Genomic DNA, 26,891 nt, shown 5'->3' on the forward strand with positions numbered 1-26,891 from the left:
TTTGAATCTCCTCCCTAGAAGCTATCTTGTATTCTGTGTGTCAAAATCATGTAACCAGGGCCTCTGTAGTATGTGCTTGGGCAGTTCTATAGGATGAAGGTCCAGCTCACATGCTCTTTCCAGTTGCCGGTGGGACTTCCACTACTGTGGGTTGAGCACTTATGGCACTAATGGCCTTTTTTTTTCGGTTGTAGTTCAAGGCAATGTGTCTTCTTGTTGCCTAAATCTTCTTTTTGCTTGTAGCAATTTCTCTTTTAGCACCTTGTAGATCTTGTCACCTTTGACTCTTTATGCCCTACCGTCATGATTTGGTTGTCATACTTTTCTTGAGCTAGAATCTCCTTAAGATCTTTGAGCTCTTGCAATGTTGAGACATAGGGGGGTGAGGTAGAGGCATGGGCCGGGGTGTCTTGCATTGCCAAACACTGAGTGAGTGTTGTCTTGACAACCTTGTATGACTCCCCCAACTTGACATTCCTTTGTTGTTCCTTTCCAAGCTCCTCTTCCTAGCCGTTGCTGCTTGACTTGTAAATTAGTGTTTGCCTTGTTAAAGTCTTGAGCTTCTTTATAGTAAAGGGTAGCATTTTTTTTTTCCCTTCGAAGTTAGCTTGTAACTCCAATTGCATGCCTTGGAGTTCTTCAATCTTCCGTGTAGTTCTTGGTTTACTTCCTTGTACTTTGCTGCTTCTGCTTTGATTTCTTCTAAATCCAACTCTCTAGGTTGTTGAGAGCCCTTAGTAACTGGAACTATAGTTTGATATGCTCAAGGTGCTCATCAATCTCAAATGAATGTACCATCTTCTATTAATGCTTGTAAGTGGGGGGACATAGGTTTATTATCTGCTGATGTGTGCGGCCTGCTAGAGGTTCCCGCTTCTTCCTTTTTTTTTTGTGTCTCATCTTTGATGTTTTCCTGTGCTTGTTCTATTATTTTTGTTGGGTCCAACTCCTTTTCTTGGTCCTTCATCTTTGTTGTGTCCTCAACTGTGGTGAATCCTTGGCACTTGCTTTGATGTTTTCTCTAGCATTTCTTCCTCCTCCTGCTTGCCAGTGTCTATGTTTTCAGCTTGTTCAATATATTCTTGAGTCGGAGAGGAGTGGTCCGTTCGTTTGAGAGGGGTGGAGTAATATCATCATGTATGTCCAAGGCTCCACACCACTCTCGTCTCCGGTCTTTTCCTCTTCCCTTTGGCTCTTGTCCTCTTTTTGAGATTTTGAGAATGCATCAGATGAATTGAGATCATCAACTCATTTCCTTTTAGACTCCTATTGTCCTCTTTGGGTAGCTTTCTGCTTGAGCTCCCTCCTGCTCCCTTGAATTTGTTGCCGCATTTCACTAGCAGTTTCCAAGTTATCTTTGGTAGTTCTTCTCTTACACCACTTGATTTGTTCTAACCTATTGCCTTTCACTACTCCAACGGTTTATCTTCATCGTCTTCTCCTTTGTCATCTGCCTCAGCTCCCTTGGCTTTTTATCCTCCACTATCTTCTTGTGGAGTTCCTCTCTTTGTGCTTGTGTTGCTTTCATGGACCTTTGTGTTTGAGAGATCAGTATTTGCTCTCTATGCTCAACACATTTTCTTTTAAAGTGCATGCAAAGGAGTGTGTAATCCTCTTTTTCCTTGTCATCATCTTCCTCGTCAGAGGTCTGAAGTATTCCTATAGAGTGTCCCTAGTCCTTGGCTTAATTTCTCCACTGAGCTTTATGTTTGATTCCGTCTCCTCACTATCAGTTTTTTTCCTTCTGGAGCTCCAACCAATTGCTTTCTTGGTGGTTGAACTTTTGAGGGCCTTGCCACTGCTCTAACAACATGCTTGGACTTGTGTAGTAAATCCAACTACAATTTTGCCGAGGTAGTTCATCAATCATCTTCAATGCTTGGTATGCGATTATTGTTAACACTAGTCCACCATTCATGTAGGTCTTGTTTCTATCACTGTTCTTGAGATTCGCTTCCACTAGATTTTCTAGTATGTAAGTGCCCAAATCACATCAAATCATCCTTTGCTCTGATAGTCTGATGACCAGCACTACAACAATGTGAAGATTAGGCTCATTGTATCTAGGTGGCTTTTGGACCTTCAAATGTTGTGAGATGAGATGCAACATCAATTTTGTCTCAAAGTACACCAGATCCTTGTATGTAAACTTATGCCCTTGCTGCTTGACAAAACTTTGTCATTGTCTGCATCTTTGGTCTTTAGCAGCAAGTTGTGGTTTCCTGGTGGCAAGTGTAGGCTTGATTGATCATATCTGTAGTGATCCAAACTTTCACAGTTTCACCAGCCTTATCTATCAAAGTAGCTTCTTGTTGTATCGAATTGATGACATAAGTTTGTGTGCTCTCTAGAAGTTTGTTCCCCATGGCTGTAGTAAAAAATTGTGTCCATTTGAAGACACCTTGTTCCTTCAATGACTTCCTGTTCTTAATGTAGAGTCCAAAGTTCCCTAGGGAAAATTGTGGTCTTTACTTTTGTGCCGTTGGTTGCTTTGAATCTGAAAATGAAAATATTTGCTCGGATTTGAGCAAGCTCCTCCTTTGATACACGAGCTTTCTTGTTTGATGAGATTTCCACCACTTGGTAGGGGGGTGTGGGGGTTCCCAATGCTTCTTTGGTTGTCTTCAAGGCATTCTGTGATCAGACATTCCACATATTAGATCCAAATTTTGACCAACAAGTTGTCAAGAAAAGTCAAAAAGTGCAAACTTTGACCATAAAATGAAAAATGAGTATAACTTGATCAAACAAGTCCAAATTTGTCCAAAACTTCACCAGTGCAACTAGGGTAGCCACAGGCATTAGGTCAGAAGGTTGCTGGTCGATTTTGGCTCAGGGAGTTATAAATTGCGATCCATGTTGGACAACATTTTGAACTTTTGGTGGTACCAATTGATTAAGCATGAGTTGGGGATGCTATGATTCACTTCTTTTTGAATTTGAATCACTGGTTGGGATTTTGTGCCAAATTTTGGAATTTTTCTCACACTTAGAGATTTTTGGCATTTTGCAAAGATTTTGAAATCCAAATGACTTGAAACTCAAGGATTAGGTTATCCTTGATATTTGGGACCAGGTGGCATGGTTTTTGCTTGGACAACTATAGGGGGTCATGGATCACGATCAATGTTGGATAGCCTTTTGGGGTAACACTTTGGGAGCTTGTTCCTATAGTCTATCCTAACATACTAGTGAAGTTATTTTCAAATTTGGACTAGTTTATCTCTAGTTTCCCTAGTTTCCCAAGTTATGGTCTGATTTTGTCCAACTTTGCAAGGCCACCACTTTACCATCAAGCTATTGACGCTTGTTGTGTATAACAAAGAAAGATAGCATACTTGTGCTGAAAGGAAAACTAGAAGGAAAGGGAAAGCTTCAAACTTCAAGGAAGTAGTTTCACCCTTCCTTTTCACTTCTTGGAGAAAAAAAGTTTTTCTCCAAAAATTCTTTTTTCCTCAAGGGTAGCTTCAAAGCGAACAAAAGCCTTCACAAAAACGACGAGTTTTTGTGAAGAATCAACAAAGGTGTTCTTACGACAAACGACACATAAAGTGCTACAATTCAGAAGGCGCAAGGCAAGGTCGCATGCAACAACACAAATCACGGCATACAAAACACAAAGACTTCAATTTCACAAGTACAAGTTGATGTTTTTTTCTCTCTCTTTACATTAGTGTGTGTTTACCATGGCCAGTGAGGATATCCCACCTACACAAACGTTTGATTTTGAGCACGTAGACCAAAATCAGGGCACCATGGGTGCGGCTGACACTAATCTGCATGATGACAACGATCTTGGAGATCATGGCCTTGTAGATATGGCTGCTTTCAAAACTTTGGAAAAATCACCAAACCATACTTGAACACAACACTCTTTGCACTCAATACAAATGTTACCAATCTTACGGAGTTACTTGTAAAATTTATGAATTCATAGATGGCTCAAGAAGCCACAAGTGGCACGGTTTAAGGAACCAAGCTCTCACGACTCAAGGAGTCCAAGAGACAAGTGCTTTAGAAGATGTAGAAGGTAGCAATGCATTACTTAAGAATATCACCATTCTTGAGTTTCACGGGGAAGAGCGTGATCGCAACAAGGATGAGGTCAATACGTTCTTACACAAATGGAGTGATATTCATAGATTGAGACACGCCTTGGATATAAAGATGGTTGTGGAAACAAGTCTATCTCTTAAAGGCAAGGCCTATAAGTGGTGGATGACATTTCCAATAGATGCCCGTCCTCCCTCTTGGGCTGCATTTCAAGCTTCTTTCTCCAAAGAGTTTTTGGACTCCAATGAAGAAGATAAGAATTGGTTAGCATGGGATGCATGCCGCATGTCTGGCCTCTCTCTCACACAGTACCTTTCAAAGTATCGAGAAATCATATTAAAACTAGAAGGTCTAGATGAATTCCAAAAGATACGGGGTTTTAATAGGGGTCTTGACAAAGACTACGTCTTCATCTCAAGACCCAACATCCAAAAACTTTGGAAGAAGCCATCAGTCATGTCCAAGGATATGATGATGACCAAGAGAGAAAAGGAAACGTTCCCTACTCTAAGAATAATTTTGCTAAGAGCAATGTAGCTAAGAGCCAATGGCGAGGTAGATCTCCCCACACGTTCCAAGAGGAATAAGAGACAATCTACCTCTCCACGCCCGCAAGAGGCTAAGAAGCCTAAGCAATCACGAGATACTTCAGTGGGTCTCTCAGCACTGCCGATTTTGAGCGTGCGAAGAAAAACAATTTGTGTTTTAGATGTCTTTCGGACCAACATAACAAGAAAGATTTTCCTCTTTTGCAAGGCAAAGAAAAGACCATGCACACGGTGCAACGCCTCACATTAGATTCATCTCCTAAATATTGTGTTGTAGAGGTTCTTCATATGGAAGAAAAGCACAAGTGTTGTGTGCCTGCTTCAATGTGGCAGACCACCTTTGGCCCCCATGATTTGATTTGCATGCATGGCACTATTAACGGACAACGTGTTCATATTTTAGTGGATGATGGTGCAACTCATAACTTCTTGAACTATAAGCTAGTCAAGAATTGAAGCTTACAGAGACTTCCTGCTCTCACAAGTATGTGGTGGAGCAGATGTATGGGAATGATAAATAAGTATGGGACACGGTAGTTCAAGGGTTTAAGCTTATTGTTCAAGATCATACGATGACCCTTGACTTCCAAGTTATGAACATGGACCGTGCTGATGTAGTTTTAGGATGGGAATGGATGCATGGTTTAGAAAACACATTGCACACTAGTTATGAACACAACCCCTTATCCTTTATGGCTAATGGTAAACATGCTCTTTTTCTTGGTGATAAAAATATACCATCTGCACCTCTCATATGTACAGGCGAGCTTTTTATTTTGCAGAAAGCAGATTTAATTAATGAAGTCTTTTTGTGTTACTGCTTGTCTCCAAGTCTTGTGAATTCTCAAGAGCAAAGTGCAATGAATTCTAATATGATAAACAAAGTGTTAAAAAATCTATCGAGCAAAGTGCTCTCAATTTTAATTCTATAGAGCAACGTGCAACTGTTGTAAAACAAACATTACATCAATTACAAGATTCTCCATCCCAGCATAACTCTAGTTTACTTTCTCTTTTGCCTTCGCAGACAAAAGTTGACTCACTTACTCACATAGTATAGTGATGTGTTCTCAAGTGATTACCACCGGGTTTACCCCTACAAGTGATGTGCAGCATGGTATAGATGTCTTGCCAGGCACTAACCGATGAGTAAATCACCTTATCGTATGAGTGCTAAAGAAGCCAAGGAGGTTGAGAGTCAGTTGTTGGCTGACTACCTTGCCCGCGGTTTCATTAGACCTAGCACTTCGCCTTGGGCATCACCAATTCTGTTGGTAAAAAGAAAGATGGTACTATGCGTAGAGTAGATGAGTTGTTTGATCAACTCCATGGGCAAGATACTATACAAAGATAGATCTTCGTTCAGGATACCACCAGGTGCGTATCCTTTACAAGATATCTCCAAAACTGCCTTTAGAACACATTTCGAGCATTTTGAATTTTTGGTTATGCCTTTTGGTCTAACCGATGCTCCAGCTACATTTATGACACTCATGGATAGTGTCTTACGTCCCTATCTTGAAAAATTTGTTGTGGTTTTCCTTGATGACATTCTCATTTATAGTAAGACTGAAGATGGACACATAGAACACTTATGATTAGTGTTTGAACAGCTACGAGCTCACACGCTGTATGCTAAGCAAAGCAAGTGCGATTTCTTTAAAATAGAGATACATTACCTCGGTCATGTGATCTCTTATTCTAGCATCAAGATGGACACTGACAAGGTCGCTGCCATTCTTCGATGGCCACATCCCAACACGGTTGAGGAGCTTCAAATATTTTTAGGCATGGTTGGATTTTATCGACAGTATAATCGTGACTATGCCAAAATTGTTGTTCCTATGATGGATCAACTTAAAGCAAAAGGTAAGAACTTTTCTTGGGAAGAAGCCAAAAACGAAGTTTCGAACGGCTCAAGGTAGCTATCACCACTCACTGCTCCCATCGTAGCAATCATTGACCCACTTAAGCCGTTTGTGGTTGAGACTGATGCTAGTGATAAAGCAATTGGTGCGGTACTTCTCCAGGAGGGAAGACCTATAGCCTTTGAAAGTAAAAAGTTAGATAGAGCTCAACAAAATTATTATGTCTATGAGAAAGAGATCTATGCCATAATTCTTGCTTTACGAAAGTGGCAACACTATATTTATATGGTGCCGACTTTGAAGTCGTTTTTGACCATGAGAGTATCAAATGTTTTACTACTCAAACAGACTTGAATGGCCGTAAAGCTAGATGGGCATAAATTCTTCAAGATTATGATTGTAAGCTACGATATTGCAAGGGGCGATATAATGTAGTAGCAGATGCACTAAGTCAGATGCCTCATATTAATTCACTTGCTTTCACGGATATAAAGAGTGGATTTTTGGAGTCATTGCGTGGAAAGTATGCACAAAATCAATCATATGCTAAAGTGTGGAGTGCAGTTTTAAAAAGGGATCCCTCACACTCACATGTCTCTGAACATCCAGATGAACATGTCTCTGCGCGCGCAGATAAAAACTCCAACACACAGAGCTCCACCCCTACTTAGGAAGAGCTTAAGCAATGGAAGAATTTTTCCATTGATGATGGCTACTTACTCCACAAGGTAGAGTAGTGTTGCCAAAGGACTCAGACACAAGGCGCCAAATCTTATTTGAGTGTCACGATAGTCCAAGTGCTGGTCATCCAGGTATTCATAAGACCTATGCCTTAGTTCAACGGAAAATTTATTGGCAAGGGTTACATCATGATGTTCAAGAGTAGGTACTAAATTGCCAACAGTGCCAAGTTAATAAGGCAAAGCACCTCAAGGTAGTGGAGTTTTACATCCTTTAGAGATTCCACAAGGTAAGTGGGAGAGTATCTCTATGGATTTTGTAGTAGGACTACCTACTACAAAATCATGGATTTTGTAGTGGGAGAGTATCTCTATGGATTTGTAGTAGGACTACCTACTACAAATCATGGCCATGATTCCATTTGGGTAATTGTAGACCGTCTCACAAAGATGGGTCAATTCATTCCCACTAAGACTACGGTTAAGACACCAGAATTAGCATGGCTATTTGTAGAGCATATATATATATATAAACTCTACGGTCTTTCCAACTAGTATCATTAGTGATAGAGATCAAAAGTTCAATAATTACTTCTGGAGAGTTCTGTTCCAAAAGTTGGAAACTAAACTTGATCTAAGTACGACTGATCATCCAGAAACGGATGGTCAAACCGAAAAAGTTAATCAAGTGCTAGAGCATATGCTATGAGCATACGTTAGCAAGAAGCAAACCAATTGGGAAGACTACTTACCTATATTGGAATTTTCTTATAATAGTTTCAAATCATGTGACTACAGGGTTTAGTCCATTTATGCTTTTGTATGGATTTCAACCTAGATCACCCATTACGGAGGGGTTGGCTAAGGAGAAGATACAACAAGCAAAGGATTTTCTCCAAGACCATTTTGACATGCTTTGAGTTGCTTGACAGAATGTTAAGCAAGCTCAAGATCGATATAAGAAGCATGCAGATGAATATCGTCATCTTGCTACTTGCGAAGAAGGAGACAAGGTTTTCCTCAAAGTTCCAGAGCATTCAAAAAGTTTGAAGACGGGAGAAGTTGCTAAACTTTCACCACGCTATTGTGGACCGTTTACCATTGTCAAACGTATAGGTCAAGTGGCTTGTAAGTTAGCTCTTCCAGACCGCTCACGAGTTCATCCTGTTTTTCATGTTAGCCGTTTACAAAACAGCTAGGACATGATGATAATGTCATTGACAAAGGTGTGCTAGTTGACCTTATCAAACCGCCAAGCATCCCTCATGAGCCCGAAAAGATTCTGGATTCTCATGAGCTTTGCACCAGACATCATGTCAGACAACAGGTGTTGATAAAATGGCTAGATAGACCTGAAGAAGGTTCTACATGGGAGAATGTCTCCGCACTTAAGAAACATTTTCCTACGTTTGTTTTCGAGGACAAAAACAATTCTCCAAGGTGGGTGTAATGTAAGGACATAAGTCCTATGGGCAAGGCCACCGGCACGGCCGGACAGTGTGTACGCTACGGGGAGGCTATAAGATAGCACGGTTGGTTGGACACTAGCACACGCATTACCACCACCCTTTCATTCATAGAGAGAATCCATTCCGAATGTAGTTTGTTTTTGTTTGTTTTTATTCTATTGAATGTTGGTTTCTTGAGAGTGACAAGGTTCCAAAATCATAATTAAAGGCATTGGGTAGTGAAAAAATTCGAACCAAAATCCTTTACGCCTTTTGGCGCTAGCCTTCCTATGTTTGTGTGTTTGAATTTCTTGCACATCTATAGGAAGAAGCATGGAATCATTCATCATGTACTTATCAATGAAACACATAATATCTTCATTGGGATCTTTTCCATAAATAGGAGCATTTTCTATCCATAGTAGCCCATGATCATGGTAGCTACCTAGACTTTTTGAGTTTTCCTAATATAGTTGTATCCTTGGCTAGTAAATTCTTCATTCCATTAAAATGGTGCAGGTAAAAGCGGGATATTGTTACAAGGTCACCTTGGACCAACTCTCTCATACTATATGATGCTTTTGTCTGTAAACCTGTAGGCACAATTGGTTGAGCTTAGCACGTGCTATTTTCAATTTCTCTTTTATAGTCAAGGGATGTTTGCAATGCCTCAAAGTCACAATATCCAACCTGAGAACATAAGATCTTCTCTATGTTAGTATGTCCAACAACTTGTGCAACCACTAGTTTATTGTGATTCAGCTTGCATTTGTGCATATGGATCCCATGGACCCTAGAATTTTTTGAGTCATCAGCTTCAATGTTTTGAAGAAAAGGTTCTCTATATTAAGGGAAAATCTTCTATCACTGTGCAGAAGTTTCCATTGAGCCATATGTTGATACCTATGCTTAGCAAGTGTGTGGTATTTACGAGCTTCACCAAAGAAAATATTAGGAAAACTAAGCTCTTCACAGTATTCATCTTGAAAATACTCACAAGGACTATTTTCCTCACAGGGAGCCATAAAGAAAACTTTTTTGTTATGATCTACTATTTGCTGCAATGACTCAATTTCATGCAACATGACATCTATGGCTAGATGATTGTCCTTGACAAAATCATTAGGTAGAGGGTACTACAGACTATGGAAATGACTCAACCACTCTTTATTAAGAGTAATTTTTTCACTCTTATATAAAGATGTTTGCAATAGCTGACTAGTGGCTTTCATTGTAAGCAATGGGCGAACAAGTCCGAAAAGGTAGCAATGGTTGTAGTGGAGATTTCATAATACCCACTAGTATTGAGGCTTCATCATGACTGAACTGCGGTAGTATATGTTGTGTTTTTCCCAAGCTTGCTAAAACGTTAACAATGCTACTTTGCAATCAAAATTGGCCATTGTATGTAAGCTCCCTAATTTTGGAAAAAGGTAGCCTGATACTAACAAGGTGCTTTATATATGATTTAACTTGTCCACTGCATCCAAGGGGGAGTTAAATCTGATGGCATGCAATCAAGTGAGAAAGGCACCATGGCCTTGCCTTTTATGTCCGCAAGAAGTGCATACATAGTTCTCATGCATTTCATTGGTTCTAGATCTCCCAAGTGTTGATCTATGCCCCTTTCAAGCTAATTCTGAAAAAAAACATAAAGCATCCACATTTAGAACATTGATATGTACGAACACCATTTGCCATTTTTATATACTGTTGTATAGATTTGTTTGGTGGTGACGCTTACTCAATGTTTATGTTCAAGCCAATCATAAGATGTAATTGTTTTTTAACTTTTGTTATTTTCGCTATTATTGTGCCTATTTCTAGGATGGTTCTAGTATCCAAGTTAGCAAATTGCCTTGCGATGGCAATAGGGAGTTCATTTGGTTGTTGGAGAATCAAAATTTTCAATGATTGTTTCTTTTTTGTCCCAGATGCAAAACTTGCATTTGCGCGAGTCTCGATTTTCTCCCAAGTGAAAAATAGGTAGCCACTTCTATTGACAATGATGATTTTGTGCAATGTCGTTGAATTAGGCCCACCATAAATATTTTCCTTTTGGGTGAAGTTATTGGCACATTGTAAATATGAACCTTGCATGGGATATTGAATCTAACAAAGAATACATGGATAATATCAAGCGTAATACCAATAGATGATGTATGGCTATCCATTGCTTGGATCAAAATGGAAAAATTGTGTTTGTTGGAAATAGAACGTGCTAAAGAGGTGTCAACATTGCTATTTGCTCCAATGATGTCCTCACCGCATCTATTGTGCTGCTCTTCATTTTTGTAATGATGAGCATGACTTGATTATTTTATTGAACATAAGGAAAATGTCATTATTGTATGGGTGACTGGCTAGAAATCAATATCCATATCATTCTTAATGAGTGATTCAAAAGATGGATCTTGGTTGCTCAAGGAACGCATGAATGCGTATTTTTGTTGTTTGCTATAGGGAGGGAGGGAGAGGGGAAAACAAAACACGTGTGGAGAGAGAGAGAGAGAGAGAGAGAGAGAGAGAGAGAGAGAGAGAGAGAGAGAGAGAGAGAGCATGATGATGATGGCAATTTAGAAGATGAGTAATGGATGAAAGCAAGCAACTAATACAATATAAAGAGGGCTTTTTTATGTGGAGGTGATGGAGCTTGAATATTGTAGAGGAGGAGTGCTACTTTTTTCCTTTTACAAAAGACGTGATAAGACCTAACTTGTTGACAATGAATTGACTAGTGCAGACAAGTGAGGCTAGCATTTCACGTGCATCTAGTACATCATAAGCATAAAAATCAACAAATTTTTTGTTAAGACGCAACACTTTGTCAACTATGTCACCCACCAGGGAACATCAATTGGGGAAGCCGTTTTGGTCAAAATCTTTCTCCAAGCTTGGGCACCAAAACAATAGCTGTAGCTTTTGAAAGAATAGAGAAAAAGTATGTCCCTTGTTGGTGGTGAATCTTAGTAGATTTTCATTGACCACAAAAATGCTCTACCAAAATTGAATTCACATTCACAAAGTGCAATGTGCCACACACCTAGGTGAAGCCACTTGACAAGTTAGAGCTTTCTTGTGCTATTATCATTAAAAAGGGAAAGTTGGAGCTATACTTATTTCTTGATTGTGAACGACTCTTGAATGTGGTTCTCATATGATTCCTCTAAACATTGCTTGAGACGAGGACTTCTCACATGTACTAGTATAGTAGTATCTAAGACCGAGAGTGTATTGCTTCGACCTGCAAAAGATCCTATGTTGTGCGGAACAAACATAACATGCACATTGATCTCAAGAACGCAAGATAGTGTAGTAATCATCTTTGCATGCGTTTACGAAGCTAAGCTACAATGGTAAGAAAGGCAAATATTAGAAAACCACAAATCTATGGGAGGTTCAAGATAAAAGTAGGCTTATAGTGGCACAATCCTCAGTTGAAGGCCCATCACAACTACAATATCACCCTGGGAAACACCAGCTTTTGAATTTCTAGCATACCCCATGTGCAACGATGAAAGCTACATTTCCAAAGTGCATACGAGTACCTTGTCCATGTAGGGACTGTGACTCATCCAAAAAGTGATGCACCTTATCTCTGGGTAGAAACTAAGCTTAATGACATCTTAATCAAAGCAATTTGCCACGCTACATGACCATTACTCATATTATACAACCTCACTAATTTCCATGAAATATAGAAAAGTATACCACAATAGCCTCCTGCTTATGGAATATCCGAGTAGCCTTGAGAAGTTGCACGAGCAAAGGTGTATTTAAAACTATAGGAGAGAGAAGAGAGAGAGAGAGAGAGAGAGAGAGAGAGAGAGAGAGATTGTTTATGAGATATCTAGAGAGGGAACAACAAGCACATTACAACTAGATCCTTGATTGGGAAAAAAAAAGAGCAGTCACTCTCATACTCCTTGCACCACCATAAGACAACGAGACAACACATATTTAATTAAGCAAACCTTGCTGATCTGTACATATCAACCATGGTATTTGAAGCATATGCTAGCTAAAGAGCTCACTAGATCACATAGGCGTGATGAGATGGTGATACAGATAACCAAACAAAGCTACAAATATTTTGGCCCACAAATCACTGGAATATGCCTACCACAGAAAACACATGTTTCTAAATACTTTTGCCTGCGGTAAATCTCTAGAAGTTTAAAGGGAGAGAAGTGGGTGAGAGCCTAGAGCTACACGACCGTCCCATCGACATCCTTGAGCCTGCACAACAATGAAACCTAACATACCAACATTTCAACTCATAGCCCACAGTGTAATCAAAGATCCTAGTGCTACCCACATTATGAATGTAATTTTTAAAAAGTAAGACCATGAGCTTACCAACATTTACTTCATAGCCAAAACCCATGCAAACAAAACAACATTTACGATAGTAATGAATCGACCAGATTGATGAGCATTCAACTAGTCAATGGTTTCGCATGGAAACAATGCAGATCGAGCAATTGCAGTGCATAGAACTGTAGAGAGACACACTGTAGCTTTTGAGGCTGCACGGCAACAAACTGCTCATCTCACACCCACATGCATAAAACCTAAGCATAGACACCTAGAGGGGAAAATAGGTAAAGGGACCTAGGTGCACACTACCATGAACCATGGAACTGACCCCATAGAACTGGTGTCCACGCAGGGAAAAGGCAGCAAAAGGCAGTCACGTGATAGAGATCGATTGGGTTGTGTAAAATTTCAAACAACAGTTTTTTTCCCGGCAGAATTTTCTTCCGAGAGTTTTTTTCCTTAATCATTACTTCTTTTCTTCACTTATGTCTTGTTGGATGCCCACATTATCAACCCAATACAAATTTAGTTGGCTAGAAGATCTTATGGGGAGGATCAGAAGAGATTAACAAATGTCCCAAGGTTTCTTGGCGACTTGCTGCATGGAAAAAGAGAAAAGGTGGCTTGGGATCTTGAACATCCAAACACTCTCCTCCAAACTAGCTTCAAAATGAATTACGAGAGTTGCATCTTCCATAGAATTTTGGGCCTTATTAATCAAGAGATCCATGCACCTCTTCCACCTAATGGATTATGAGAGTTGCATCTTCCATAGACTTGTGTGCCTTATTAATCAATCAAGAGATCCATGCATCTCTTCCACCTAAAGGATTAGAAGTCCTTGATAGGACTTTCGACTAGTAAAATTTTAACCTCTAAAGCGAACTTTGTCCCAATGGGCTCTGCTTTGGTTGCAGTTTTGGAGAGCTTGGATCAACAAAAAGATGAAGTGGATCCCTCCTAGGAATTTTTTGTTTTCTTGGAATTTGCATCTGCAAGACTCTATATGGTTTGGGATACACACTAAAGACATTGCAAAACTTGGAAGGATGTCTAAAAAGATGGCAGGTGGCTTACCAAATCGGAGCTTTGTCAACAATTTCATTGGAAAGATGGTCCTTATGATTTCAACTCTACAGGGGATCTGCAGGGCTATCTTTACATATGCAAGGAATCAATCAGAAGCTGCATCCTACACTTGTTACAAAGCTCAATAAAAAATGGAGGATTCTTCTACTCAGTAGTGGTCTTACATATTCAAGTGCATCAGGGCAATAATTTTAGGTGTTTGCCTACTAGGCTTTTACTAATCCAAGAACACTTGCTCATTGTAACACTCATTTGTAATGGTATGTGTTGTGACCAAGCTACTTGTATGGTCAGGATGCCCCTATCCCTCCTCTTTTTATAATTCAGTTTCTTTTAATAACACTTCGGCATTCATGTAAAATATTTTCAAAGTTCTAGAAGTATATTCCTTCTTCTCCCCACTCCCCTACTACTAACCTTGAGTGGGATCAAGAGCAATTTCGCATGTGTGAGGTTATCATTTTGCTTACCTCAGTAAAAGCTTCCTTGCATGAGCTACAAAAGTTGTAACAATATCCAAGGGAATCGGCTTTTGTCTCTTCTCCCTAATGAAGACTCGAGGGATCGAGGAGGCTAAGCCAGAGCATATTGGTTTGCTATAAGCCAAAGTTTGCTTGCCTCAACAATAAAGACTGAACTTTGTGCATAATTGCTCCACTCTTTTGCTTACAATTTTGCCTCAAATTTTTTTGCAATACTCTCTCACTTCCCAAGGGCATTGGGAGGGAGAACCACTCCCAATAAAAAAAACAAGGGTCCTGTAACTTGCACAGACACATGTAAGGGGGGGTAGCCATGTGCCCCCCCTCCCGGGCAAGCCTTGACCCCCCAACCCACCATTAGCCTCGCAAATCCTTCCACGCCATGAATACTGCCCGTTTCCTACCGCAAGGTACTTCCTCAAACACCCCGACTCCCAGTTCATCGCAGGCAAAAAATTTACAAAGTCCAGCCATGCTCAAATCGAGCCATGACTCCCCACAGATGCCATAGACACAATGAGACCCATGATTCTCCTTACATACCATAGACACAATATAGACAAATCTGAAAGCATATCAGCTAATAAAGGGAGCCACCCCAAGATAAGAAAAAAGACCAACTGCATCAAGAACTGGCTGAATAGGGAGCCACCCTTGAGAAGACAAGGAGCACCCTATAAATGGCTGCCATTTGAGAACCGACCCAATGCCACCAGGCGGGACCCCATCCATACAAGAGCACCAAAAATACGTCATCAGACTGCAAATCGCACACAAGGGGAGCCCGAAGCTCCATCACCGGCCGCTCAAGACCATCCACCAAAAAGGTCCAAACAAACAATGAGCATTTGACGAGAGCCACCAAGCTGGAAGCAGCATCTCCATGTGCCCCCAATTGACGAGAGCCACCAAGCTGGAAGGCATCTCCCATGTGCCACCAAGCTGGGAGTGTAGGCTCTTCCATGTGCCCACCGCCTTCCTCACAACCACTTGAAGTCTTACACAACAACACACCCAGACCGAAACATGAGTACCCATCATCACACCAAACCAATTATGATAGTTGCCGAAGTAGCACCAAACAGTAGATCCAACCACTACAAGTCCGAACCACATCCAGGCGAGCGATTTCCCCTCAAAGAAGAGGCAGGTAGCCGCCAAACCAATCCAAAAAATGGATTTCAAGATGCAAAACGGACTCTTGCTACCAAGGAGGAGAGAGACATTCGAAGCCCCATCCAAGGAGTGTCCATCCCCTAGGCCAGAAAACCCCTCCTCTCAATAGCCTCGAACATCCAACTTCTTTCACATACCATTTCTATGCACAGGGTAATTGAGGGTCTAAAAACATAATACCCGTCCTAAAGGGCCCCAAACCCAATCGTGCAGTTGCTAAGGCTACATATGTGTGGTGCTCTTAGAAAAAGGTAGAGTAAGGCGCCTTCAATAGACCACATAGTGAAGCAAATATACCATTTTAAGAATAGTTTTTTTTGTTTTTTATGACAAAATATTAATAAGAAATATCATTATAAACTATAAATTACAAGGTAAGAAAGGTGGTAATGGTGAGGCAATGTACAGAGCATAAATAACCACACACCTAGGTAGAAATATTTAAATAAATACCAAAATAATTATGAAAAAATCTTTTATTTAGGCCCTATATACAAAGAAATATTTACACACGCATGGGTCATAATATACTTATATATATATATATATATATATATATATATATATATCTATTTTGGCTCAACTAGCCCAATGACTAGCTAATTGAGGGTTTTTTTTATTTTAGTAAGGAGATATGGGAAAAGTCCCCTAACTCACACGCACCTATATACAGTGAAAGGGTGAGGGTAACCACAGTGTTTGAGTGATTTGATAGGGTGAGATAACTCACTATGGCAATTACAAAGAGCCGAAAAAACGGCTATCATTAGCCCTCCCCCAGGATGATGGTATATTCATGTACCATCATAGAGCATCTTTTCCAAAGAGAATGCTTCAAAGTCCTTACAAGATCTTCATTGTTTGGCCCTCGGCATTTTGACTAGAGTTACATTGGTTACTTATTGGACTTCATGTAACAATACTTACATGAGACAGCTGCCCTTTGACAGATCTTTTGGTAGATCCTTTGGTAGAATTCGACTCAAATAAGGCTTCAAGCGATACCCGTTTACCTTCCTGGAGTGCTCTTTCCCATTCAAGTCCATAAGTTGATAGTAACTTGAATTGAAAGCCTTCTTAACTATGTATGGCCCTGCCATCTATTTTCAAATTTGGCATCAAAACGATTGTTAAGTCGATTGTCATACCTTAGCACAAAATCTCCTTCATTGATGCCTTTGTCCTTTAGTTTCTTGTCAAGCTTCTCCTTTGTCTGTGTGGCTTTCCTCTTGTAGCACTCATATGTTGCTTCTCTTTTCCACTCAAGCTCCACTAACGTAAGAAGTCGATCCATCCATACCTCTTGATCATCTTGTGCTCCTTTGCCATGAAGTCGCATTGTTGGAATGTTTACTTCAATTGGCTGTAAAGCCTCTTGACCATAGACCAAGTGAAATGGTGTGAACTCCGTGGCTTCCCTATATGTGGTTCGATACACCCACAAGGCACCATCCAAGAAGTCATCCCACAACTTTGTCTTGTTTTTCACCATCTTTCTAATGATGCCTGCAATGACACCATTAGCTTTTTCTACCAAACCATTTGATTGGGGATAGTAGGGTGTACTGTGATGATGTAGAATGCGAAGTTCTTCACAAACTTCTGTGAGCAAGCCCTTCCTAAACCCTGGACCATTATCAGAAACAATCTCCAAAGGTGTGCCAAATCTACAACAAATGTGAGTGTACACAAACTTGCTAACTGTCCTCTCATTTACCTTTGCCACACTTTGTGCTTCCACCCACCTAGTCATATAGTCTACAGCCACTAGAATGTAGAGTTTACGATTTTTTGTCCTAGGCAAAGGACCCATAGCATCAATGCCCCACTTTTCAAAGGGTCCATTTGCAAGCACGATTTGCCTTGGACCATAAATCAATCTTCTATTCCCATTTACCTGACAATTGTGACAACTTTTACACCAATGTTGGACATCCACATGCAGACTTGGCCAAACATACCCCGCAAGCAAAATCTTCTTCACAGTTAATTCTTGGGAAAAATGACCACCACATGCCTCTTCATGCAAACCTTTTAGAATGGCTGGAATTTCTGCGATAGTTGGTACTCTTCTGCACACTTTATCCTTCCCTCTTTGATAGAGGGAGCCTTCTAGGAAGAGATACATGCTTGCCTTCTTCATGAGTCTCCTCTTCTGAGCTTTTGTGAAGTCTGGTGGAAACTCACCCTCCAAAATGTAGCCAATGATGGGAGTCAATGACTCCAATCCCTGGTACCTCGGTTGCTTCACAACAGCCGCCACCATGATGACCTGCACTTCTCTCTCAACACACGTAACTGCTTGTTGTGCAAGTAAATCGGCATCTTCATTTTGTTTCCTCGGAATATGATATAGTTGCACTTCTTCAAACTGATTAAACATCCTACGAATGGCATGAACTTTTGTCCTTAAGCTTTCATTCTTGCATGTCCAAATGCCTAAAATCTGTTTAACAATGAGAAGTGCATCTCCCTTTACCATGAGACGTTTTATACCATGGCCAATGCATATTTTTAAACCATGAAATAGTGTGTCATATTCTACTTCATTGTTGCTAGTTGAACCTGGTAGATTGACCTTCTCTTTCATGACCACCTCTTCACTTGGGTTGAGCAACACTAGCCCTCCCCCTGCTTGTCCTGTGGTTCGACGAAAAGCTCCATCAAAGAACAAGGTAAAAGCATTAGGAATACTTTTTGGTGGTGGCAATGGTAGGGTCTTTACTTCAGGCACCTTAATCTCCTTTTCATGCACCCTATAAGTGAGAATCCCTGCCAATTGTGCACGCACACTATCTTCTACCTTGAAAGAGTATTGAAACTCTTGCAACTCCATATCCACTTTGAGATCCTAGTACTAAGATTCATTTGAGATGACACCCAAGGGAACAAATTCTCTGCGGTGAGGATTACAAAAGGTTTTGGAGCAAGTAGGATCTAAACTTCCTTATCGCAAACATGAGAGAAAGCATCATGAGTTCTGCCTCCGTGTAGCCTCTCTCTAAAGCATTCATGACCCTACTAGCAAAGTAGATGGACCGCATCCTAGTACTATAGGGATCTTGTTGTAACAAAACTGCACCAATTGTTTCTTCCCAGCACTAGAGCTAACAAAGAATGTGTACTCCCAACAGGGAGGCATGAGTGTTGGTAGCTCTGACAAAATGGCTTTAATGTTACAAAAGTACTCTTCAAGCTCATCAGACCATGCAAATTCTACTTGTTGTGTCAACTTTTGCAAAGGTGAAGTAAACTCTGAGGCTAAGTGAATGAAGCGTGACATATAATTCACCTTTTGAATGAATGAGATGACCTCCTTAAGACTCTTGGGTGATGGTAGCTCAATAAGAGCCTTTGCCTTTGAAGGATCCACTTCAATGCCTTTGTAAGAAACTTTATGACCAAGCAAGATTACTTCATCCTCACCTATATGGCACTTGTCGGGGTTGAGTTGACCTCCCATGTCGTAGAGCTTCTTTAAACCTTCTTCTACCCTTTGTAGATGCAATGATTTTGAGCTATAAATACAGAAATCATCAATGAACACCCTAATTGACTTTCCAAAGAATGCTTGAAACACCATATTCATGAAACGTTGGATGTTGCAGGAGCATTTGTCAGACCAAATGGCATGACTCTAAAAGCATAACAACCCCAAGGAGTGATAAAGGTTGTTTTCAATTGATCCTCCAATGCAATCCCTATTTGAAAGTAACCTGAGTAACCATCGCACACAGTGTACTTCTCATGACCAGCTACCTCATTTAGTATCTCATCCTTGAATGGGAGGGGAAAGTGATCTCTCTTTGTTGCCTCATTGAGGGGACGGTAATCCACACACACCCTCCACTTGCCATTTTTCTTAGGAGTGACAACAACAGGAGAGACCCACTTTGAATTCTCCACTGGATAAATGAAACCTGCTGCTAGAAGCTTTCTTACCTCCTTAAGTAGATCCTGTTCCTTTATAACTCCTAGCCTTCGTAGCTTCTGAGCTTTAGGTGTGGCCTCAGGCTTTAGCTCAATCTTGTGTTGAACAACATCTACCTCACGCACGTCGGTGTAGTCTTTAGAAAAAAGCCTAGGAAACTTCCTTAGCACACATTTGAACTCCTCTCTTTTATCCTTTGTAAGTGTTGTTGATAGCATACCTTCCAGCATCCCTTCATCTTGAACACCTTCGTTCTCTTGAGGACCTACCTCCTCCAAGCCTTGACAAGAGGTCTCTTGGTTGCTTGGCTTAAACCTTACCCCATGACTTCGATGGAAGACTCCTCTTCAGTAATGCTGCCGCTACTTTCTTCTTCTGAAGTGCTATCGGTCCAACCTTCTTCCGTTTCACTTTGAGATGATTCTTCATGGAGCTCCTCTTGGCATTGCTCCTTCATGTCAAAGACAACCTTCTTGTGATTGTCATTCTTGCAAATTAGCTTTCCACTCTCCCAATCCTGCAAAGCTCGCATTTTCATTAGCCATGGTCTTCCTAGGATAAATGGGTAACCATTTCCCTTGGTAGACATGACATAGAAATCCACTGCCTTCTTAATGCCAAAGGCCTCCACAAAAACATTTTTACAAATGCCTACGCACCTAGCCTTGCTATTGTTTGCCATTTTCACTTTGATTTTAGGTGTCTCATGGATGTGCATGCCTAGTCTTTGCATGAGCCCTTCTGTCATGATGCAAATTTGTGCACCCCCATCCACTAGACCTTTCCTAACCAATCTTCCTTTTATGTAACAATCTAGCATAAGTGTAATATCCTCGTTCATTTCAGCATGTGCAATTTTTACAACAAGAAAACTCTCTTTTACCTTTCTCCTAGTGCTAACTGCCTTTGTTAAATCCCTCCTAACTTGTGGGCATAATGCAAGAAACTGAGGCCATGAGATATCAGGACCCTTACCTCGCATGTCTTCCAACAGGTTGTATGGAGCCATACCATGTCCAAGAGGGAAGTCTTGGAGATTGATACGACGTCGAGTCCTCTTAGCTTCCTTGGTCTCCTTTGCCTTCTTGCCTTGTCCATGGTCACTCTGTGATGGGACACCCTCTTTCTCTTTACCTTTTCCTCGGCCATGCTTAATGCCATTTGCTTCCATGTCAACCTCATTTGAGTTTGTCACCTCTACCACATGCACATTTGGATCTGGCAAAGGTGGAACTCCTTCTACCCCTTGTGGAGGTGGTCTTGGTCCATTTGGTCTTTGTAGAAGCCTTGGTTGTTGACCAGTTCCTTCACCTGCATTCATCACTTGGTAATTCAAGTTAGGTCTCCCTGGCTCTCCACGGGGCCAAGGACAATTATACATCCCATGTCCAGACTCTCCGCAATTCCAACATTGCAAGACTCTCCTAGTTCGTGGCTCTCTCTCTTCTGACTTCTTTGCTTGTCCCTTTGGACCTACAGCTTGTGCAAGGTGAATTGACAGGCTGCTTAAAGATTCGTTTAACTTCTCAATTACTTCCGCCGTTACCTCAGGAAGCTCCCTCGATGTTGATGCTTGTGACTTACCTTTGGGTCTAAGACCTTCTATTGGAACCTCTCCCCTTAAGCACTTGAGTTTCCTATATTTCTCAGCAGCCCTAGTTTCAGCTGCATCAAAGGTAGCAGGTGCACCCGCCTCAACTTTTACCTTAAGGTCAGGAAAGAGTCCGGCTATGAACCTCTCCTTCTTTAGAAATTCTGCACCATCACCAGGGTTAGCAACATTTCGTATCCATAGAGCCCAAAGATGTAGAAACTCTTGCTTGTACAAGTAGTAGTCATCTAAGTATTTTTGCTTATGAGAAACAATGTCTTGCCATAATTTTTGAGTGTTTTGGGGATCAAAGAAGTATTTCTTGAAACGATTCAAAACTTCTGTGTAATTCCCCTTAACTTCCTCAGGCAAAGAGTCAAACCAAGTGCTAGCATCTTTCCTAAGGACCACCTCAAACATTTCTACACGTTCTTGATCGGTTATTATCCTCTTGATACGGCAAGACATCTTGAAATTCGCTAAAAATAATTCTGCATCCTCTCCAGGCTCTCCAAAGAAAAGAGGATACCCAGACATTTGGCGTTGGCTTTCCATTGAATTGATTTCAAAGTGACACCCGTTTTTGTTTTTCTTTCTTAAAAAGATTTACACAATAATGTTTTCTAGCTTGCAATCTATTCTACAACAAAATAAAGATATTCACATCAAACGACCTATGATAATCAATAAGAGGTAGGATGACAGGGTTTGGTGATGCGAGAATTTCTCCTACTCTTTGGGCACCAAACATGAACACCATACGTTGTTGAAAATGGATTTTCCTACTAATTGCAATGTTTATTCTAATGTGTGGAGTGAAATGGAAGGGGAAAACCTCTATTCCTGGTCCATTATCCATGGTCTATGCATGACCTAATGCTTAAAACAAAACAAAAATATAGACGTCCAAACTAAGGTCGTACCTAATGAGAGGCAAAATAAAAGGATTTACTGAAGCGTTTATCTCGACCAACCTAAGAGGACCTAAATTTCTACGAATGACACGTTGAAATTGCAACTTAGTACTAACAATTATGTGTACCTTTTGCCTTGCAATGGGAATGAAGGGATCATACAAATTTTCGTGATTCATGCAAACTACTTGACTATGCTAAAGGTTGATTCTACACAAAAATACACAAGCCGTCCTCCGTGGGGGCACCAATTTGAAGCAGTCCGGGGCGGGCAACAAGAAGAGCAACCTCTAGACATCCTTCAAGGCTCCCGTGCTGCTCAATGGGGCTGGGGCACAACACAACACAAACCAAAACAACAAACCCACAGCCAAATCCCAACTACACAAGGGGCACCACCTAGTTTAAGAGCGAACTAGGACGCAAAAGAGGAGAATCGTTAGAGCAACCCACAAACAAGCAAAGAATTTACACTAACCCTAACACCAATGGAACACTCTCACACACTAAAACACGAGAGAGAGAGAGAGAGAGAGAGAGAGAGAGAGAGAGAGAGAGAGAGAGAGAGAGAGAGAGAGATGGTGCTCGGGCTGCTTTGAAGTGTATCGTTAATGATCAAGCAAACATAAATATATATATGTAAGAAAGAGAGAGAAGGGGGAAGGGGGTGCTTGTTGCACTAATGCCTTCTTACAAATCTGTCATGACCAATCAAAGTGAGATTAGTATTTGTTCAACATAGCCTGAGTAAATTACACCACAACACATCACAAGAAAAAAAGCCACCCCAATCACTGTCTTAAGGCTAGGGGAGTCCTCTCCACCCTGTCGCCCTCTTACAGCACGTGGGATATATGGCTAAATTGATAACAATACCCGGAGACAAGCTATCAAGAACTTAAATAAAACACCAAGACACTTACACATCATTATTGTCCATGACTTCACGTTGGAAGGGAGACAAGGTATCCATGCTTAGTCCAAATTCACCCTCCTTGATTTAGCAAATGTTGGGCTTACTCTAGTAGGAGAAATGATAGATTTCCTACTCTCAATTTAATGATCACTCTCTCTTACAATGGCATAGAGTTCCCTTGCTAATCACCCCTAATACAACACATACATATGCCTAATGCCAATGAGATTCCACTCAAGAGCTCCTTCTCAAGAGGTTGAGCTTGGCTTCTCAAGCTATAGCATAGTGCTCTTTCTTCTCCCCCCCTTTTTGTGCTAGCTACACCCTCCTTTTATAGCAATTTTGAAGGCTAGGGTTACTCCTCTAACCATGGTTGGGTTAGATTTTCAGCAATTTATCTAATTTCTTTTGCTTGGAATTATCAAGAAGTTGGTGGGGAAAGAGAGAGGAGAGAAATGGAGGTGATAGGACTTTTCATAGTGGGTTAGTGTTAGTAGAGTTAGTATTAATTTACAAATGGAATTGGATATTTACAATGGGAGTATCCATGTAGGATACAAATAAGGAAGAAAAACTCTTAAGAGGTAAGAAAAGATGGATTTCTTACAAGGTTGATGCTCCAAGTGTTTTGAGTAGGGCCGATCTTGACGCTTGTTGACGGTCCACTAGCTTTGACGATACATTTTTTCTCCACTCTTGACCTTCCTTGAGAGACAAGGTAATTGAAGCTGAGTAATCAACCACCATGATGTTGTCTTTTAAGAGAAGAGGCTGAATTTTGTGGTTTTTTTGATAGATATGGGTAATTTGGAGGAGGAAAAATGAGACTAGGTGGTCAATTTTGGAATGGAATTGTGTGTGGGAGGTATGAGTTCACCATGGTTTCTCTTATTCTTCAAGGTTGAGGAGAAGGTGAGTAGAGTGCAGAGAGGAGTGGTGAGAGAGGTGGGGATGATGAGTGGAGAAGTGCGTGTGAAAGAGGAAAATGATAAAGTGGAAGAGAGAGTGTGGCTGCATAGCATCGGAAAACTGGGGTCCACTAATAAAATCATAGCTCACAGCTTGTAGCTCAAAAAAATATGAAAAAATTTGAGGCAAAAGTTCAGCCCACGAGCTATTACTTTTGTTTGTATCACCTTTTCAAATTCAGAGAGCAAGTGAACTTTAAAAATTCAGCAAAACCGACCGTTTTTTTCCACTGCACAAGGTCCTTTGTGGGGTCCTTCTTTGGATGATTCTTTTGAATACCTCCAAGAGTGAGCCCTCCATAGTGCATGTATGCATGCCACCTACCCTTGACCTTATTTGGTAGGTCTATAATTGAAGATATTGTTGAGATCTTGATATAAGTGAATAGTACAACTAAGAAAATCAAATATTGAGGGGTCTAAAAAATATGTACATGTCAAATATAAGTGGAAAAAAAATAAAGGGGTCAAAAGAAATCTCTCTCATTATGAGGCTATCATAAAAAGATAAATATTTTTGGTGTTCTAATTTTTTAGAAAAAAACAAAATAGATGTAGGAAGGAAAAAATCACAATAGTGAAAAAAATATACACATAAATAAAACTAGTTGTTTTGGATTTTTGTTGGGGTGGAGTTACACCAAATATAAGAGAAGCTTACATGAAAATATTTCTATATGTAATAAAGAGTATGAAAAATGGTAAGAAAAAATGTGGTAATGGTGAGGCAATGTACAGAGCATAAATAACACACACCTAGGTAGAAATATTTAAATAAATACCAAAATAATTATGAAAAAATCTTTTATTTAGGCCCTATATACAAAGAAATATTTACACACGCATGGGTCATAATATACTTATATATGTATATATATATAGATATATATATATATTGGCTCAACTAGCCCAATGACTAGCTAATTGAGGGTTTTTTTAATTTTAGTAAGGAGATATGAAAAAAGTCCCCTAACTCACACGCACCTATATACAGTGAAAGGGTGAGGGTAACCACAGTGTTTGAGTGATTTGATAGGGTGAGATAACTCACTATGGCAATTACAAAGAGCCAAAAAAACGGCTATCATTAGATTCAGAGTGAGGTTCTCAAGCTGTTGAGTTAGCCTTTGTAAAACCTCTTGTTGAGAGTTATCTCCTATTTGTGAAGATTGTGCAAGAGGGGCCCTAATTGGTGCTTCCATGGTTTGTGAAGACTCCCTCTCACTCACTTCATTCAAACCCCTTGCTCTATGTGCTTGGAAGTGTAGTTTTCTAAACTTGATGATGGCTACCTCACGTGCTTCTTCGAAGGTGGATGGGAATTTTAGCTCTACTTTAGCCTTTAAAAGTGGATACAAGCCAACCATGAATCTCTCTTTTTTTAGAAAGTTAGGTGCACCACCATGATTTTCTAATGTAGCGTCCCACCTACCCCATAGATTGACAAAGGTTGCTTCATAAGAGGGATAGTCTTCAAGTGATACCTGCTTATGTCCAAAAAGACATTTCCATAGTCCTTCAGAAGTATCACCTTGCCCGAACTTGGAGAGGAAGCTTGCTTGCAGTCTCTCCCAATTGGACTTGATTTGGGGTTGCAAGGTCTCATACCATGCTTTAGCTTCTGCTTTTAGAACCAACGGGAAGGCTCGTAGCTTTACTTCCTCTTCATCTCTCCCGGATATGATATGTGCCATCTCCAAGTTGTCAAGAAACTCTTGCGCATCTTCCCCACTTCTTGCATAGAACGTGGGAAAAGAACTTGACATTTTGTTTAAACTTTTTGAAATTTCTTTTTTTTGAAGAAACTTTTCTCTTACGGGCCGCACAAGATTGTTGACACTATAAATCTGATTACATTAAATTGAAGATGTACACATCCATTGTTAATTCGTACTTTATCATAGGTAGAATAAATGGATTAATTGAAGCTTTGATTTCATTGAGGCGAGTGGATCCAAATATCCTCCTTATGACAGATTGAAACCTAAACTGAGTTGCAATGATTATATGAATGGATAATGTAGGTGGGCCCCACCATGAGGCCCTACGGGTGGCTCCTGCGGGGTATCTCAACTTGTCTGTCTTGGCATTTAGAAAGCATCTTTAGGTTGGTCCCATCACATGCAAGTGACCTTGAACACTCATTGCTCTTCTAGAATATGAGTAGGGGAAAAATAAGATCTCACCCTCTTGATTTACTTGATTTACAGTTCCCTTTTGCTGCGAATCTGACAGATTTACACTATTTTGACCATAACTTTTTACCTGTAGCTCGGAATGACATGCTTCAAAAGGCAAAATTGACCTTCTCAACATGTTTGATATGAATTTGGACTATTATTCACGCCCATGCACCAAGGAATTCAGTTTGGAAGGTCCACACTAGGTTAGGGAACCTTTTGCTTCCAAGTCTTCTTGTATGGGCCCTTTGCTTGTATGCATCCAAGGGGAATCATGCTTTTTCAAAAGGCTATGATGCTTAAACAAATAGAGGAGGGCCCAATATTATTTTATTGTGAAAAGAATATACAATTGGAGTCTTTTTGAAAGGAGAGAAACTATATGTATATTCTTAAGAGATAGTGGGCCACCTATGTAGGGGGCATAGAAGACTTGTAGAGAGGGACCATAATCTTTGGTAAAGACAAGTGGAGAGTTGATTTCCATGGGAATTTATCTATATGGGGTGGAAGATGGATATATTATTTTTCTACTACTAATTCACAAGAGGTAAGAAAGTTTGGGGGTATATAGTTGGTTATTGTATGCTTATTCTATTTACAAAGCAAAAAAGAAAAGGGTGGCAATATAAATATATGACTAAGGTGATATTTTTGGGAAGAGTATAATGTATGTGTCGCCACAAAGGTTAAACGAAGAGGGGGAATTTACTCTAGATAACTTAAT

This window comes from Adiantum capillus-veneris, unplaced genomic scaffold (assembly GCF_014529385.1).
Source record: "Adiantum capillus-veneris isolate H3 unplaced genomic scaffold, ASM1452938v2 Hic_scaffold_277, whole genome shotgun sequence".
NCBI classification, from domain to species: domain Eukaryota; kingdom Viridiplantae; phylum Streptophyta; class Polypodiopsida; order Polypodiales; family Pteridaceae; genus Adiantum; species Adiantum capillus-veneris.